This window comes from Pan paniscus, chromosome 9 (genome assembly GCF_029289425.2).
Source record: "Pan paniscus chromosome 9, NHGRI_mPanPan1-v2.0_pri, whole genome shotgun sequence".
In the NCBI taxonomy this organism is placed as follows: Eukaryota; Metazoa; Chordata; class Mammalia; order Primates; family Hominidae; genus Pan; species Pan paniscus.
In genome coordinates, this window is record NC_073258.2 from 120,762,209 (window position 1) to 120,777,668 (window position 15,460).

A 15,460-nucleotide genomic window follows, 5' to 3' on the forward strand; every position below is an offset into this window, starting at 1 on the left:
GGCCGAGGGCATAGCAGGTGCTAGTTCCTACCTGTTGACTGGGCCAGGGAGCAGACCAGCACTGCCACCCCTGGCTCCAGGCTCACAGCTCCTTCTCTTCACATTCTTCATCACCGTTCCTCCCGCACTTCCTGCTATTGCTTAGGGATGCAGTAAAAATAAAAAGGTGCCTCCTTTCAGCAACCAACTCTCCTCTCCTTCCCTGCTCTCCATTATGCAGAAACCTCTGCTTTCCTGATTGTCGAATTCATCTTACTTGATTACCTTCCCCAGGAACAGACTCCTCTGAGAGACAAGAGAATATCTGACCCATGGCCTGATGCCCTGGAGGGGTGGGAAGGGAAGCAGTTCCTAGCAAGAGAAACGTCACCAACTTAGCTAAGCAAACTGCTAAGGGCCAAGCTTTACAATGGCAGTGCATAGACAGTCAGATGAGAAAGTGTTATCCCCATTTTGCAAATAAGGAAATTAAATCTCAAAAAGTGAAAGAATTTACCCAAGACCACAAAAGCGGTACAAATCTTGGCTTCTTTGTGTTTCCTTTCCATCCCCTCAAAAAGACTCTTACTGACGGTTTACCTTGCATTGATCACTGTACCATGCCCTGCGGAGTCAAAGACCAATGAAGCAATGTTGTATAGCCTTCAAGCAGTCGCAGTCTAGAGGGGAGACAGACATAGAGTGTAATGAGTGACACATGGGAGGCATGGACAAAGTCCTGTGGGACTTCAGACCAGGACAGGGGAAACAAGGCTTTCCAGGGGAGGTGACGTGAAGGAGAGTCCCAGAGGATGAGTCACAGTTACCGAGCAGAGAAGTGGGCAGAACTGCTTGCTGGCCAAGGGGCCAAAGCAGGAAAGCATGCAGCTTCATTGCCCAGCCGAGCAGCTTTCCTTCATCCCCAGCCGCACCCCCGCCGAAGCCCCACCCCAACCAGCAGGCTTCCCGCCAGGGTGTGGGCCCTGTGGGAAGCTCAGGGTGTTGCCCTCCCTCTCCTGGCCTTTCCTTTCCAAGGCCTGTGGGACTTGAGATGCTGCCGGAAGCCTGGCTTCCTGGGGAAGGGGTCTGCTGAGGCCCTCCTGACAGCCGCAGCCCCCCTCCTTCAGCCCAATCTTCAGTTTAGCTAAACCGTTGGATCCCTTTGGGTTTGATACCATCTAATTGGTTGTGGCTAATCCCATATTAACTTCTCCCGCAGAAGCTAGAGGGCCTCTCCCCACCCTCCATCACGTCCCAGCCCCTACAGAAGCTGCTGTTATCATGTTTATGAGCCTCCACAACCACAGACAGGCAAATTTGCATATAAATAACCTGCCAGCACTGGAGGCTGTGAGAGGCACCTGGTAACGACTCTGTTTATTACTCTGGAGAGAGAAAGGGAGCAAGAAGGCCTTGTGCGCTGGCTGGCCCAAGCGGGATGGCTACATTTCCACCCACCGATTAGCTGAGAAAGGGTCAGTGACCCCCAAACAGCAGAGGAGGAAGAAACGTAAAGCCGTGCAGCTCCTCCTCTTTGGGAAACCCTGACCCTCGCAGCTAGAGACTGTAGAAGCCACCACATCACCAAGGATGGTCCAGCCTGAAAATGAATGCAGGGAGCCAGGTATGAGCCTGGGCTTGGTGTAGGTGGGGAATGTGAAGCAGAGAGAGAAGAGTCCTGTCCTCAAAGAACTGTCTACTGCAGCACGCATGCTGCAGACCTGGGGGAAAGCTCTGACCAGACAAAACACGGAGGTGATGGCCCAAGGTGCAGGAGCAGGTCCTCCCAGTGAGAAGGCTTCCAGGAGGAAGACCTTGGTAGCCGTGGTAGACCTTGCCCAGGTGAGGAGCAGAGGAGGAAACACTCCAGACTGGAGGGAATGAAGTGAGGCCCTGTTGAATGAGTCCTGTACTGAGTGGACTGAGGGGCCTGGGGAATAGGGAGATGGATTGGAAGAGCAGCAGAAGATACAGCTGGAAGGGAGGCTGAGTCTGCTGTAGTGTCCCCCCGCATATGATCAAGTGGTGACTTTACCTCCTAGATCTTCAACATTTTTGAAAAGGTGAATGACATAAAGGCAGCTCTGTGGGCTAAAAAGCTATTGCTACTGAAGTCTCCATCGAAATGTTGGATGGCCCAAGGGTTCCCTAAGAAGGCAGGGAGGGACACCCCTTAACATGATCTGATGTCTAATGAACACACCAGCAAGGCGGAATTCAGAACAGAGGCCACACCCCAGAGAGATGGGAGCCGGAGGTCAGTGGAAGTTGGGTCTTAGAGGAGGCAGGGGTGAGAAAGACAGACTCGGAAGACCCAAAATCTGTAGCTGGAAAGCAAGCAGAGGCCAGGGAGAATGTTGGGGAAATATAATTAAGAAAACAAAATCTTCTCTCAGCCTAGAAAACTTCTCCTCAAAGGTAGTAGAGACAGAAAACAGTTTTATTATTGAGTAAGCATTAAACCAGGATGTGATATACATCACAGGCAATCCACTGAGAGATTGCAGAGACAGAATGCAAAATGCAATCTCAACTCCTATATAGCCAGGTAGATACAATCCACTGCATACATGTTTTCAAGATAAACAGAAACTAGTCCTCAAGGAAGAGGGCCCGAAAACTTCAACCTAAAAAGAAATGCAGAAAGACAGGCTCTCCAGAACAAATGAGTTTATTTGGGAATAGCAGAAGATTGCAATCTGGGGTATGTGTGTTATAACAGACCACAGGCATATCCAGAGGGGTCAGGGCAAAGGGGAGTCTTAAAGACACAGAGAAGTCCACACAAGCCGCTTTGAAACAAAGATCACAGGTCACAAGCTCGTCGTAGGAGCCGGCCTTTGTTCATCAGCCATTGCAAGGTGAGTGTCCTTGTGTGAGTGGCTTAGCTGGATCACTGCAATCTTGAGGAAGTTCTTGTGATAGTCCTGTTACAGGGATGTGTGTGTGACGGCTTCCTTATGGCCTCCCTCATCTCCGTTTGGTTAAGCGTTTGACATAGGTGACTCCATTTTGGTACTGGCAACTTTTACAACATCCCCATTTGTAACACATAGCTCGTCCTAACTTCACCTGGTAATTAGGGTGACCATCTGTTAGCTTATTGGCTTTATCCAGAGGAAAAACAAGTTTTGCAAATAGAAGCAGGAGACCCACCAAAGTTAGGCTCTTACTCTCTCACAAGAACTGGGAGAGAGGGGACACTCTCTCCTCCAATGTTAGGATTTCAAAAAATGGCTACCAGGTACTTGAACCATGACTGGCAAGAGGCTTATTTCACCATTATAAAGATTTATGTATGTTTGAAAAGGACCTAGAAAGAAATTCTGATATGTAAAGAAAGAGGGGGAGAAGTCTCTTCTCTTATTTTCAGCAGGGAGAATTAAGTTTCTTATTTTAAACTTGTATTCGCCCTTCCAGGACCAATAGGGTTGGAAGTAGCTGAGCCTCCTTGGGGAAAGGACTGCTAGTAATATTCAGACCTGGGTTCAGATTCTAACCCTGCCTGGGCTAGCTGGGTGGACAAGTCAACCCTCCTCGAGTTGGTTTCCTCATCTTTGAAATAGGGATTATAATTTCTACCTCACATGGTCCCGAGGAATAAATAAGATCATATTTTAAAGTCGTATGGAAGCAGCAGGCACTCTAAAATATTCATTCTTGAAATTAAATTGTATAACATCGGCCAAGCACAGTGGCTCAGTGCCTGTAATCCCAGCACTTTGGGAGGCCGAGGCGAGTGGATCACTTGAGCTCACTAGTTTGAGACCAGCCCAGGCAACATGGTGTAACCCCATCTCTACAAAAATAATAATAATGATGATAATACAAGAAAATTAGCCAGGCATGGTGGTGACACGTGCCTGTAGTCCCAGCTACTCAGAAGGCTGAGGTGGGAGGTTGGCTTGAACCCGGGAGTCAGAAGTTGCAGTGAGCCGAGATCATGCTACTGCACTCCAGCCTGGGCGATAAAGCCAGACTTTGTCTTAAAAAAAAGAAAGTGTGTAGCATCATGAGGGTTGGAACAGTCAGCTGGAGAGTAGTTCACTAAATCCCAAAACATTGACGCTAAGGGAGTCCTTCACAGTCTACATCAAATGGTCACAGGACAGGTCAGAGGGAAATGCTCCTCTGGGCAGCTGGTACAGGGAGCTTATTTCCCTAAGAAGTATCACAGTCAGAAAACATAACTAGGTAATGGAATGGTTTAGGACACTCATGAATGAGTCTGAATGGGCTGTTAAGGGGGAGGCGGGTGTTCAGCATGACCCTAACTCGGAGGTTGTGAGCTCTAGGATAAAGCCTTTCCCATTAGATGGCCTTGGAAAGACTGCCACAGGCGAGCTCTGGCCAGACAGATGAGTCACAGGTTTGGAATTGGGGGATAATTCTTCTATTTCTGTACACCACATCCCACAGGACCGCCCCCCACCCCCCCGCCCCCAGATGACAGACCGAATTTGCAGTGGTACCATTTCTACTGCTCCCCTGCCATTTCTGCTAAAAGAACAGACTTGGGTGTCCCCTATGCCCACCACAGGATGGCTACCCACCTGTGCTCTAGAAAGGCCACTTCTCTTGAGCTGGGGGAAGGAGGGCACAAAGGCCTCCGGTCCCCAGGCAGTAACACCACAGACAGCCTCTGCACTTTCCAGGCCACCTCGCCCTGCCTCCGTGGGACGCTTTCCTGTTGCCACAGCAACTGGATTCCCAGGGAACCTGTGGGCCCAGGCCACCATCTTGGGGAGTTCCTAATGATATGTTCTGAAAATTACAACATTTCAACCCAGGTCCCGTCGTGCAGCCCCACACTGGGGCTACTAAGCTAGAGGGAGAGGGTGTCCTGTGGTGAAACTGCATTTTCTGGTGCTTGCCTATTTGGGGCTGGGAGAGGTTGAGAGGAGAACTAGGCCATGGTTTCTAAGGTGTTCCCAGCTGGCTTGGCCAGGTCATCCCACCGTGGCCAGCACCCGCAGCGTCTGGAGGCTGGGAGGAGGAGCGCTCCCCTGTGATCCCTCCCATCTTCCCACTGCGCTTATCTCCCGGCCTCTCTCAGTTTCAGAAAGTGGCTTGCACAGGCCCAGTCAAGCACATTGGGTGGTAGAATGTGGTGCAAGGGAGGGTGGCTGGGGAACAAGCGGAGGGGCAGCAGGAAGTGGTGGGCTTTCATCTGGGGTGGCTGGGGGTGAGGGGGTCTGCTGGAGCAGACGGCAGGACCAGGGCAGGGCCATCAGGGGGCAGAACCAACAGGGAGGGCTAGAGCAGAGCTAAGCCCGGCGCTGGCGCTGAGGATGATTGAACTGGGCGTCGGGAGGGATTTAAGCTGGAGACAAAGGATTTGCTGCAGAACCCAGAGCCCTGATGGAGCACGGGGGACGCGTTGATGCAGGAGATAGAGGCTGCGGCCCCCGGGGGCGGAGGCGGAGGGGTGATTTAGCGCCTTGGAAGACAGGACAGGCAGGACCTGTGCTTCGGCACAGAGCCGCAGGCCGCTCCCATCCATCCCCGGCTGAAGGCTGCAGTGACAGAGGAGGCCCGGAGGAGGGAGGGATGGGAGGGAGACGTGGCAGCCAAGGGGAGAAGCACGAAGCTGGCTCCGGAATGCAGCCTGCAAGCACATTTTGCCTGCAACACTCAAACAAATTCCAGGGCAGCTTTTCTGGGGAAAGGGAAGCGAGGTTCAAAGAGAACATAATGAATTGGCTGAAATAAATAGCTAATTAGTTCCTGATAGCTTAGGAGGTTCACAGAAGAGGTCGCTGTGCACTGCAGTGGGCGGCAGCCACCCCTGCCTCACTGGACACAGGGCTCAGCTGGAGCTGACGGGGGTCCTGAAGCCAGTGGCCTTAGACAGCAGCCCACCCAGACGCTTCTCCTTAGTGTCCCGGCAGCCCGCAACAACCATGGCTGGGAAGCCTGATGGAGTCGGGAGAAGTGGGCATGTGGAGACAGGACCTGGGGGATTCACTCCAGGCTCTTCAGCTGCCACCTTAGACACCTGGAATGCCTTCTCAGATCCCCGTTTTCTGAACTAAAAACTAACACCCGCCCTGTCTGCTCCCACGGTTTTTGTAAGAATCAAATGAGGAACAGTTATGGCCCAAATGCTGGCGGTTATCCTCTATTAGACACAAGCGTCATGAAGGAAGGGGGTAAGCTTGCTCCCGTTGGGACCCCCTGCATTTAACATAATGCCTGGCACAAATATTTGTTGGGTCTTGTTGAGTAAACATGGAGTTTTCACTGCCTTGGTGGTCCCTTTAGTCATCCATACACAGATGGAGCCCAGGAAACTTGGAGGCTCAACCTAGGGATATTCAGGTGTGACCCTGCCCTAAAGCCAACCCCCAAGTGATGTTTGGATCAACCGTAGTTTTGAAACATTGCCCCGAAAGACAAAGAATGGGAGTTATGTAAAGTTTCATGGAGGGGGTAGTCCGGGACCCCTGTAATGGGAGTGCAGCTGAGCCCCTCCCCAGGGAGGGATTAGCCTTCCCATCCCTCTTGAGTTTTCTGAGTCAGAGGCAGAGACGAGGAGGGCCAGGGTCCTCCGTATGCTGTTCAGTCTGATATTTGGAGGCCCAGAGCATGTCAGTCTTCTTAAACTGCAGACACATTCTACACTAATTATAATTTGGATACAACTAGGAGTTAAGTGGCTGTTGACTAGTTGGCATGTTTTGTAGACATGTAATCATTTATTAATTTTGATTTTGCAGTTCCCTTTTTGCATCTTGGAGCCAATCAATTCTTTTTTCAGGTATCCAGCAGTTCTGGAGGCCCTTGCAAAGTTCACAGGACACAGGTACCAGGCCCACTGTCATACAAAAAAGCAGCCAGGGAGAGAAAGGGGGGTGTGGCGCCAGGATACCCCGTGCTCTCCTAGAGATGGGAGAAGCCGCTGGGCCTGTGGCTGCTTTAACACTTTCCCAAGAAAGAGGAGACGTACGTTCTTGTTCCCAGAAACAGCCACCAGATGCTGTATGAGCCTGGACAAGCTGTGTGACTTGTCTGCGCTTCTGCTTTCCCCTTAGAACAAGGCTTGGGAAACAGGGCTGGAGGCTGCAGGGGAAAGAGGGTTACCGAGCCTTCTCTCCCCTAAGCTGGAAGATGTGACTGAGAGCATTCATGGGTGGATTGGGACCGTGTGGTCTGGACACCTGGAGCAGGGCAGAGGGCATGTTTGTTTCCCTCTAGAAGGCAGAGACCCTCTGCCATGCGGAGGGAGCTGGCTCTCCCTCTGAAGTCCCTGCAAAGCAAGAAGGGGCCCAGTCAGACCCGAGTCTCATCACCCCAGCTCCCTGCCTGCCATAGACTGAGTGTGTGTGTTCCCACAGAATTCATCTGTTGAAGCTCCAAGCCCCAGTATGATTGCATTTGGAGACAGGGCCTTTAAGGAGGTAAATAAGCTTATATGAGGTCATGAGAGTAGGACCCTGATCCAATAGGATTATCGTCCTTATGAGAAGAGACAGAAGAGTGCTGTCTTTCTCCCTCTCCCTCTCTCCCACCGCTTCTGCCACCAAACCCATTCTGCAATTCTCCAGCACAAATGGGTGTCCTACAATTCAGTCCTGTCCAGACACGAACTGCCCAGAGTTCACATGAGACTCCACCGCTTTCAGCCTCAGTCCCACAAGTCTGCCTTCCCTTCGGATGCCAGTCACTAGTCCCAGGGACCACCCATATTTCTGACCCACCCACCACCAGTCAGGGGTTCTCAGGGTCCCCTCTGGGGTTCAGTAATTAGTTCATACCGAATCACCAAGCATATACCAGTTTATTATAAAGGGTACAACTCAGGTGCAACCAAATGGAAGAGACGTGTAGGGCAAGGTACACAGGGTGGGGGGTGGGGAGGAGCAGAGTTTCCACGCCCTCTTGAGTTGAGACATGTCACCTTTCCAGCACCTCAACCTGTTCACCCACCTGCAAGCTCTCCAAACTCTGTGGCTTAGGGATTTTTATGAAGGTTTAATTTCGTAAGCATGATCGAGTGAATCATTGGCCATTGGTGACTGAATTCACTCTTCAGAGTCACCTCATTAACACTCCAGAGACTTTTATCACTCAGTAGATTCCAAGGGTTTTAGGAGGTCTTTACCAGATCCCCCCAATGCACACCAACAGTGTGCCCCCCGACCCCCTACTGATTACTCCCCGCAAAGGCCATGGGCTTCCTTTGAGGGGAATGTTTTCTAGACCAGCATCATCCTGTACATCACATTGTTAATCAGGCCCTAAGAGGAAGACTGAAGAAATGGAAAGGAAGACAAAGTTACTCTCCCTATTGCTTTGAAGCCATGCACTGGGGATCTAAGCATCTACCTCCCGCTCCATTTTGCAGGCTGAATCCTCACATCTGGGGAGCAGGACCCAGCCCATTTTTGGTAAATAAAGTGACGAGTCTCCTTTCTTCCAAGTGCTCACATGGCCTGGGCTTGGTTGATTCATGACTGTGACTTTTCTTCCTCCTTCTCTTACCCAAATATGCAAATACCCCACTGCCTGGAGGCTGGAGCGGCTAGAACAAGCTGCTGGGAGTGTGTGGACAGAGAGATGAAAACAAACCTGGCTCTTGATGATGTTTCTCCCTGGATTTTATAAGCCAGTGCCATTTCTCAGTGAAGTCAAATCCATGCGGTCCTCATTCATTTACACACTGGGCAAGGGTTTGCGCAGAAGAGAGATGGAGACCCCAAGGGCCCCCTTTAGTTGATTTAACAAATCCCTTTCAAGCTTTAATTTTTTTTTATTAGGAAGCAGAAGTTGCCTGTTCCCAAACCACACATGTACGCACAGATACATATGCATAACCCCCACTCCTTTCAAATTCTAATCTCTCCAAACCCAAAGACGGGAATATCCCCATGAACCAAGCTTTAGAGCGCACTTTTTTCCTCTTCTCCATTTAGCATCTGCTGGGAAATGGAAGGGAACCTGGGAAGAACTTGCAATAACTGGGAAGAAGCAGACAAAGTGCCACTCCTGCCTGATGATGCCAGCAGCCCTGCAGGGTCCTCCTTTATCCACTCAGCCCCACACCAAGAAGAATTTCAGAAGGCCAGTGGTGGCTCCAGACACACAGCTCGAGCCTGGATTTAATTTGTTTTGGTGAAAGGACCCTGGACTAAGAACAAGGACACGAAGAGGATGGGGCAGCCCTGAGACAGGTTTCTCATCCTCTCTCTGCTGGGCAGGACCTTCCAGAGGCATCCAGGGCAGCTCTCCACCCCCAATGCCAGATGCAGTATCAGGTGCACAGAGCACCAGAATAGGAGTCCAGAGACCTCAGCTGTGGGCCCAGCTCCTCAGTTGGTGCTATGTGACCTTGGTCAATTCACTGGATGACTGAGCCTATTTTCTTCCTCTGTGAAAATGAGTGTAGTGAAACGTGACTGCCTGCCAGAAACAGATGAGGAGGGGTGTGAAAATGCCTTGCCAAGTCCTTTGGAAAGGTGAGCTATTAGGGGTACTTATCTTAGACGATGTTTCTGGCAATCTTATTTATAAATCTTTTCAGGGCAAAGGATCCTGTAGCTCCCCCAGTAACAGCTGCCCTTGTCTCATAACTGTTTGGGAAGTCCTTCCCAGTATCCAACCTGAATTGTTTCTGAAACAACTTGTCCTGCATGTCGGAAGTGAACCTGAGTGTGTGTGAGACAGTTGAATTGTTCTTGGTGTGTTGTGTGTGTGCACACACACTCTGTGCACACCCCACTGTAGGAGAATGTTCTTGGTGAGGAAGAGGAAGGTCAGTGTGGGAGATTCTCACATCTGAGGCCTGGACCTGCAGAACTTTGAGCAGTGCACCACTGCCACTGCCCAACAAGTCACAGTAAGGTGGGAGTGCTGGGAGGGTGTCCCCCTTACCTCATAAGAAGAAAGCAATCTGAGCAGCTTTGACTGTTTTTCAAATCAATGGGTATGAAAATCCACCCAGAACTCGGGTTATGAAATGTGTCATTTTCATGTGTGAAATTTGCACCCGCTGACCTCATATCCTCCCTGAAAATGGGGGACTTTCTCACCTCCTACCTCGAATTTAATCTGCGTCTGATAATGCTGGCAGACCTCAGACCCATCTGCATCTCTTGGAGCTGTTTCTTTCCACTTCGGAGTAAATGATGGTTCCAAGGAGCTAGGCTGATGGGAACAACGCCCACACCATGTGGATGCCTCTCTTCTCTCGCGCCCTTTTGGGGCCTCGTCTAGCAAACACGGAGGCTCCAGCGCCACAGAGATTTGCAGTCTGTCCCTGTCTGCACCCACAATTCAATCACACAACCCTGAGTGGGCATAAAAGCTGATTTTCTGTCCTAATGACTCCCTTAACCGAGCTGACAGCTGCCATCCCTCAGGGACCTGTGGGTGAGAGTGCTGGAGACCAATGATCCCCTTGCTTCTCTGCCCCTCTGCCCCCTGCCCCACCTCCTGTGTGTCTTTGAGGCTGAGGTGCCTAGATGACCACTGTGTGAATGTGCCCAGAGCTGGCAAGAGGAGAGAGTGGGCTAAGAGACAGAAGGTGGGCTGCGTGCTCCCATAGGGCTCTCCCTCTCCTGCCAGCTCCATCTCGAGTCCATTAACCTCGCTCTGTGTGTGCTGTGTTAATGGGCTGGGAAGGACAGATCGCCCCTCTCGCCTGCTGACAGGAGGGGGCTGCCACTTGTTGCCAACCTCAGAGGAGGCACAAGGTGCTTGGAGGGCAGGACCAGAGCCCAGGCAGGCCCTGGCTTACGGCCTGGCTTCCACACTGCCTGTCAGAGGGAGGAAGCAGCTCCCCTGGGGTGACAAGATGGGCAGCTGGCAAGAAAATCCCTCATGCTCACTTTCCTCTCCATTGATCCTCAGATCTCCTCCTCAACAGCTAAGGAGACTCAATAATGCACACTTCCTAAGTGCAGTAGAAGGACCTGTGAATAACAATCTCTTCTATTGGATTAACTCTTCCGCATCTGCTGTGTGGATCCCCTACCTCGCTGATGTGCTTGGAAGGCAGGGGAGGCTGCATGGTGAGGCCCTGCTGGAGCACAGGGAGAGGCCACTTGGCAGAGTGCAGCATCACAGCCGTGGGCGCCTGAGACCCCACCCCACCAGTGCCTCCGTGGCTGTACCATGTTCCCATGCTTCATCACGCTGTCTCTCAGGGTGGGACCAGGCATGGTCTTATTCACCAAGGCAGGATTCTAAACTCCTGTTTAGAACCCTATGACTGGCTGGACAGGGGGTGGGCACCTGAGCCATGGGCAGCCAACTCACAGGCTGACCAGAGGCCTGATAAATGACTCAGTGCAGGAGGCAATTCACTCAACTGCAGTTATTTGAGCCAATCAGGCTCTCTCTCAATGGAAACAGGAAATAATAAAGCAGCTGGTGGGAGTGAGAGAAGTGAACGGAGACTCCCTGACAGCAGATGAGTCCGGCTGGTGGCAGAGTCTGGAAGGAAGAGCCACAAACTCTGGCTGCTGTAAGACCTCAGAAAGCCATGCCCTGAGAGCTCCACTGGATCCTGACCTCCCCGCCTCACCCAGTCTCCCAGCCCGGGCCTCATGAGGGCCTCCCCATGCCGTAGCTCCTGATCTAGATGTTATCGTGAATATCCTTGCAATTAATCTCCATGTTCTGGCAGGCTCTGGATACGCTGGGGAAACAGCACAGGGGTTCATAAATTTGCCTGATTAAAAATCACATGGGCAATTTGTTAAACCTGCAGACTCCAGGGTCCCGTTTCAGACCATTGAATCAGAATGCCCAGGATGGACTCCAAGATGTGTACTTAACAAACACCCAGGGTGAGTCTTACGGCGAACTTGGGAGACACTGGTTTATTGCCATCCCCCTTAATTCATCCACATGAGTGTGCTGAATTCAATGTACAAACACCAAGTTGCTTAAAAGGAGAAAAAAAATACCATTTTGGGAGCCAGCCAGGCAAAAAAAAAAAAAAAAAGGGATGTTGCACAAATTTCTCATCTCCTTCATCCTTTACCTGGCCCCCAGGCAGGCTTTTCTAACCGTTGGAGTAGTTTCCCTCTGGATGGATGTCACCAGGTGGATATGATGTCAGTGCCTTCTGGGGCCACTGCTGGACCAACAAGTTTAGTTGCAGAAACGAGGGAAGTCACACTTCTGTGGAAGAAATCTCTGGTTGTTCCCAAATATTCATTTTTCTCTCCTCTGTGGCAATAGAATTTTTAGCTGGACACATAGCAGCCCAAAATAAAGAAAACACCTTCCTAGCCTCCCTTGCAGTTAGATGGGGCCATATGACTAAGTTGTGCCAAAGGGATGCCACATGGGATGTGAGCAAAATGTATACAAGTTACAAATCAGGGCTATGGAAAGGAGCATGCCCTCCTCTTCCACTTCACCCTTCCCACTGGCTGGAATGCAGACCTGGTGGTAAGGCACCTTAAACCACTGAATAAGGCCAAATCCCAGGATGCCAGAGCAATAAGGTAGAAGGGACCTGGGTTCCTGTACCAGGGAGCAGCTGCACCAATCCTGTTATAGGAGAGAGACGTACATTTCTAGTTTGTAAAAGCCACTGTTGTTTTGGAGTTTGTTATAGCATTACTGCAGTTGAAGCTGTATCTTAACTACAGAGTCTTAGTGCAGTTTCCACCCAGGGAATGTGTTCACCACAGCCATCCCACTTCACGGCAAGGCTCAACCCCCCAGAAAGCTTCCTCCATGCCCTCCCACCCATCAGAGCAGAGTCTGTGCTTACTGGGTCCTTGTACTTAGAGCCAGGACACCAGAAGCAGGAGTCACCTCCCACTGGCATAGTCACTGGCATTCTAGCACATTCCACACTCAGAGTGGATTTTTTATAAAACCCTTTCCTCTATTCAACAAAATTATTTTCAGTAATAACCATGGAATGAAACAAATATTAATAATGGCCAGAAATGAAACACAAACAGTGGAAGTGTTCTTTTATTGAACCTCATATATATAATCATTCCAATAAAAGATTAAAAAAATACTTTAGGTAAATAATTGTCTAGTAATTAATAAGTGAATTTTAATAAAACTCAAACATTTGCAAATGGCACAATTTAGGCAAATACTAAATTGTGCCAATGATGTTATATTTTGTCTTTTTTTGGCTTCATTTTTTAGCTTTAAAATGATTAACAATTAAAACCTTTAAAAGAATAATACATTTTAATTTTAAAAATATGATTTTAAAGATATTATAGAGATAATATAAAGAAATAATAAAGATACTATTTTAAAGATATTTAAACTAAGCCAAATATTAAGCAAAATATTTCATGTATGAACTGAAACTTGCAACTACCAAACAAAAATATTATACTTTGTGGTTTCCACTTTGTTTTATTATTTTATATTTCAAGCAGAAATAAAAATTCTAGGCCAGGTGTGGTGACTCACCCCTGTAATCCCAGCACTTTGGGAGGCTGAGGCAGGTGGATCACTTAAGGTCAGGAGTTCAAGACCAGCCTGGCCAACATGGTGAAACCCCATCTCTACTAGAAATACAAAAATTAGCCAGGCGTGGTGGTGCATGCCTGTAATCCCAGCTACTCAGGAGGCTGAGGCAGGAGAATTGCTTGACCCCAGGAGGCAGAGGTTGCAGTGAGCCAAAATTGCGCCACTGTACTTCAAGCTGGGTGTTGGAGTGAGACTGTGTCTCAAAAATAAAAATAAAAATAAAATAAAAAATTCAAAGTGGTCCCACAGAACGACAGAATTGACATTTGATGTAACTCAAGATTTGCTCCTTCTTGAAAATTAGCTGCTGTCATTGTTGATTGAGATTCCACTGTTTAAATGCAGAAATATGTAGTACCCCAAGAGTTAGGGACAAACTACACCTCAATAAAGCTCAACTCCAGATAATTATGAACTGACTCTTAAAACAATCACGTATAGGTAAGTCCATGTCTGTCAGAGGCCCTCCAAACAACTAGAAATTCTCTGAATTAACTTCCACGTGCATATACTGTTTATTAAAGAATAAGTCATAAAAGTGTGGACCAGGCACAGTGGCTCACACCTGTAGTCCTAGTACTGGGAGGCCGAGGCGGACGGATCACTTGAGCTCAGGAGTTCAAAGCCAGCCTGGGCAACATGGCGAAACCCTGTTTCTATAAAAAATATCAAAAATTAGCCAAGCATGGTGGTGTACTCTAGTCCCAGCTATTTAGGGGGCTTAGGCCGGAGGATCACTTGAGCCCAGGAGGTTGAGGCTGCAGTGAGCCAAGATAGCACCATTGCACACCAGCCTGGGTGACAAAGTGAGACCCTGTCTCAAAAAAAAAAAAAAAAAGTAAAAGTGTGCCAGTTTGAAGGTTATATATTTATATATATTATCAATACTCAATTGTAACTGTTACAATTATCAATACTCAATTGTAACTGCTGCAATTATTTAGAACTTAAACCAATAAAAGATTTTTTGGGAAGGAGAATTTTATCACTGATATTGTTTAGAATTTCCAGGGAATAGTGATTAAAGAAAAGCAGACTGACTTTTAGTCACTGTTGTTTCCAAGTTCTTTGCAGTGTGGACCTTGCTACCTGAGTCTGGGCCAACCCCCATCCCTGGCCCACCCTGGTATGCCTCGCAGCCCTTTGCTGTTACGTCCCCTTGTTAGACGTGGAGGTCTAATTATTTTTGGCTCAGCTGCTTTATATTTCTCAGGAAGGCAAAGTTTGAGCAGCACACTAGGACCCCAAACACTAGTTTGAGGTCCTACCAATGAAAACTCATTTGCTATTTTTGCTTTCTTTTATATCACAGTACTTCCAGCTCATGAATGGGCTGACAGTTAATTGCCCTTCTTTATGAACCAAGGTAAATAACCACAGCAACATCCTTTGGGAATTACTGCACACTCTGTCTCTTGCAGAAGCTTGAGTGAGTTTTTGTTAAAAACAAAAGAGCCTCAGGAGGAGGGCAAGGGTCTGGAATCGGGGTGAGGAGCCCGTGGTGGTGTGGGTGGGTGCTGGGAGGTGGCAGTCTGGAAGGGCTGCAAGCCCCGGGGGAGGGGGACAGACCTGGGATGTGGAACCCAGGAGACCACAGCAGGCAAGCCATCCAGCATCAAGGAAGTCAGTTACTTACCAATAGTAAGAAATAGTAAGAACTACTGTTTAGCCTTTTTAAAAAACAAAAAATTTTCTCTTTTATTCTTTCCAACAATTCTGCTAGATGAGCTTAGGGGAGTTAATACAGATTTGCTCAAGGACTGTCAGCTAGGAAGAGGGGATTTGAACCTATGGCTTTGCTCCTTCCCCACAATGCCTCTGACACTGTTTCCTATGCTGTCCTATAGCCAGCAGGGGCCTAGCCTAGGTTCTGGGATACAGATGGGGAGACCCCAGGCATCCTGGAGAGAGAGTTATGGAGTGAGGCAGGTACCACCTTACTACATGTGCCACACCAAGTACAAGGTTTGGGCACACATGCTAAGACACATGACCAGTTCTTAGAACTGGGGGCAAGATC

At 49.1% G+C, this 15,460-nt stretch overlaps 1 long non-coding RNA gene across 1 annotated transcript; it reads left to right on the top strand.

The window, feature by feature from the left end:
- The first annotated feature begins 1,386 nt into the window (after positions 1-1,386).
- On the top strand, positions 1,387-13,022 carry LOC106635311 (uncharacterized). Its single transcript, XR_001338663.4, has 3 exons — positions 1,387-2,840; positions 8,895-9,437; positions 10,831-13,022. It is a non-coding gene; the product is annotated as an uncharacterized LOC106635311 (long non-coding RNA).
- The last annotated feature ends 2,438 nt before the right edge of the window (positions 13,023-15,460 follow it).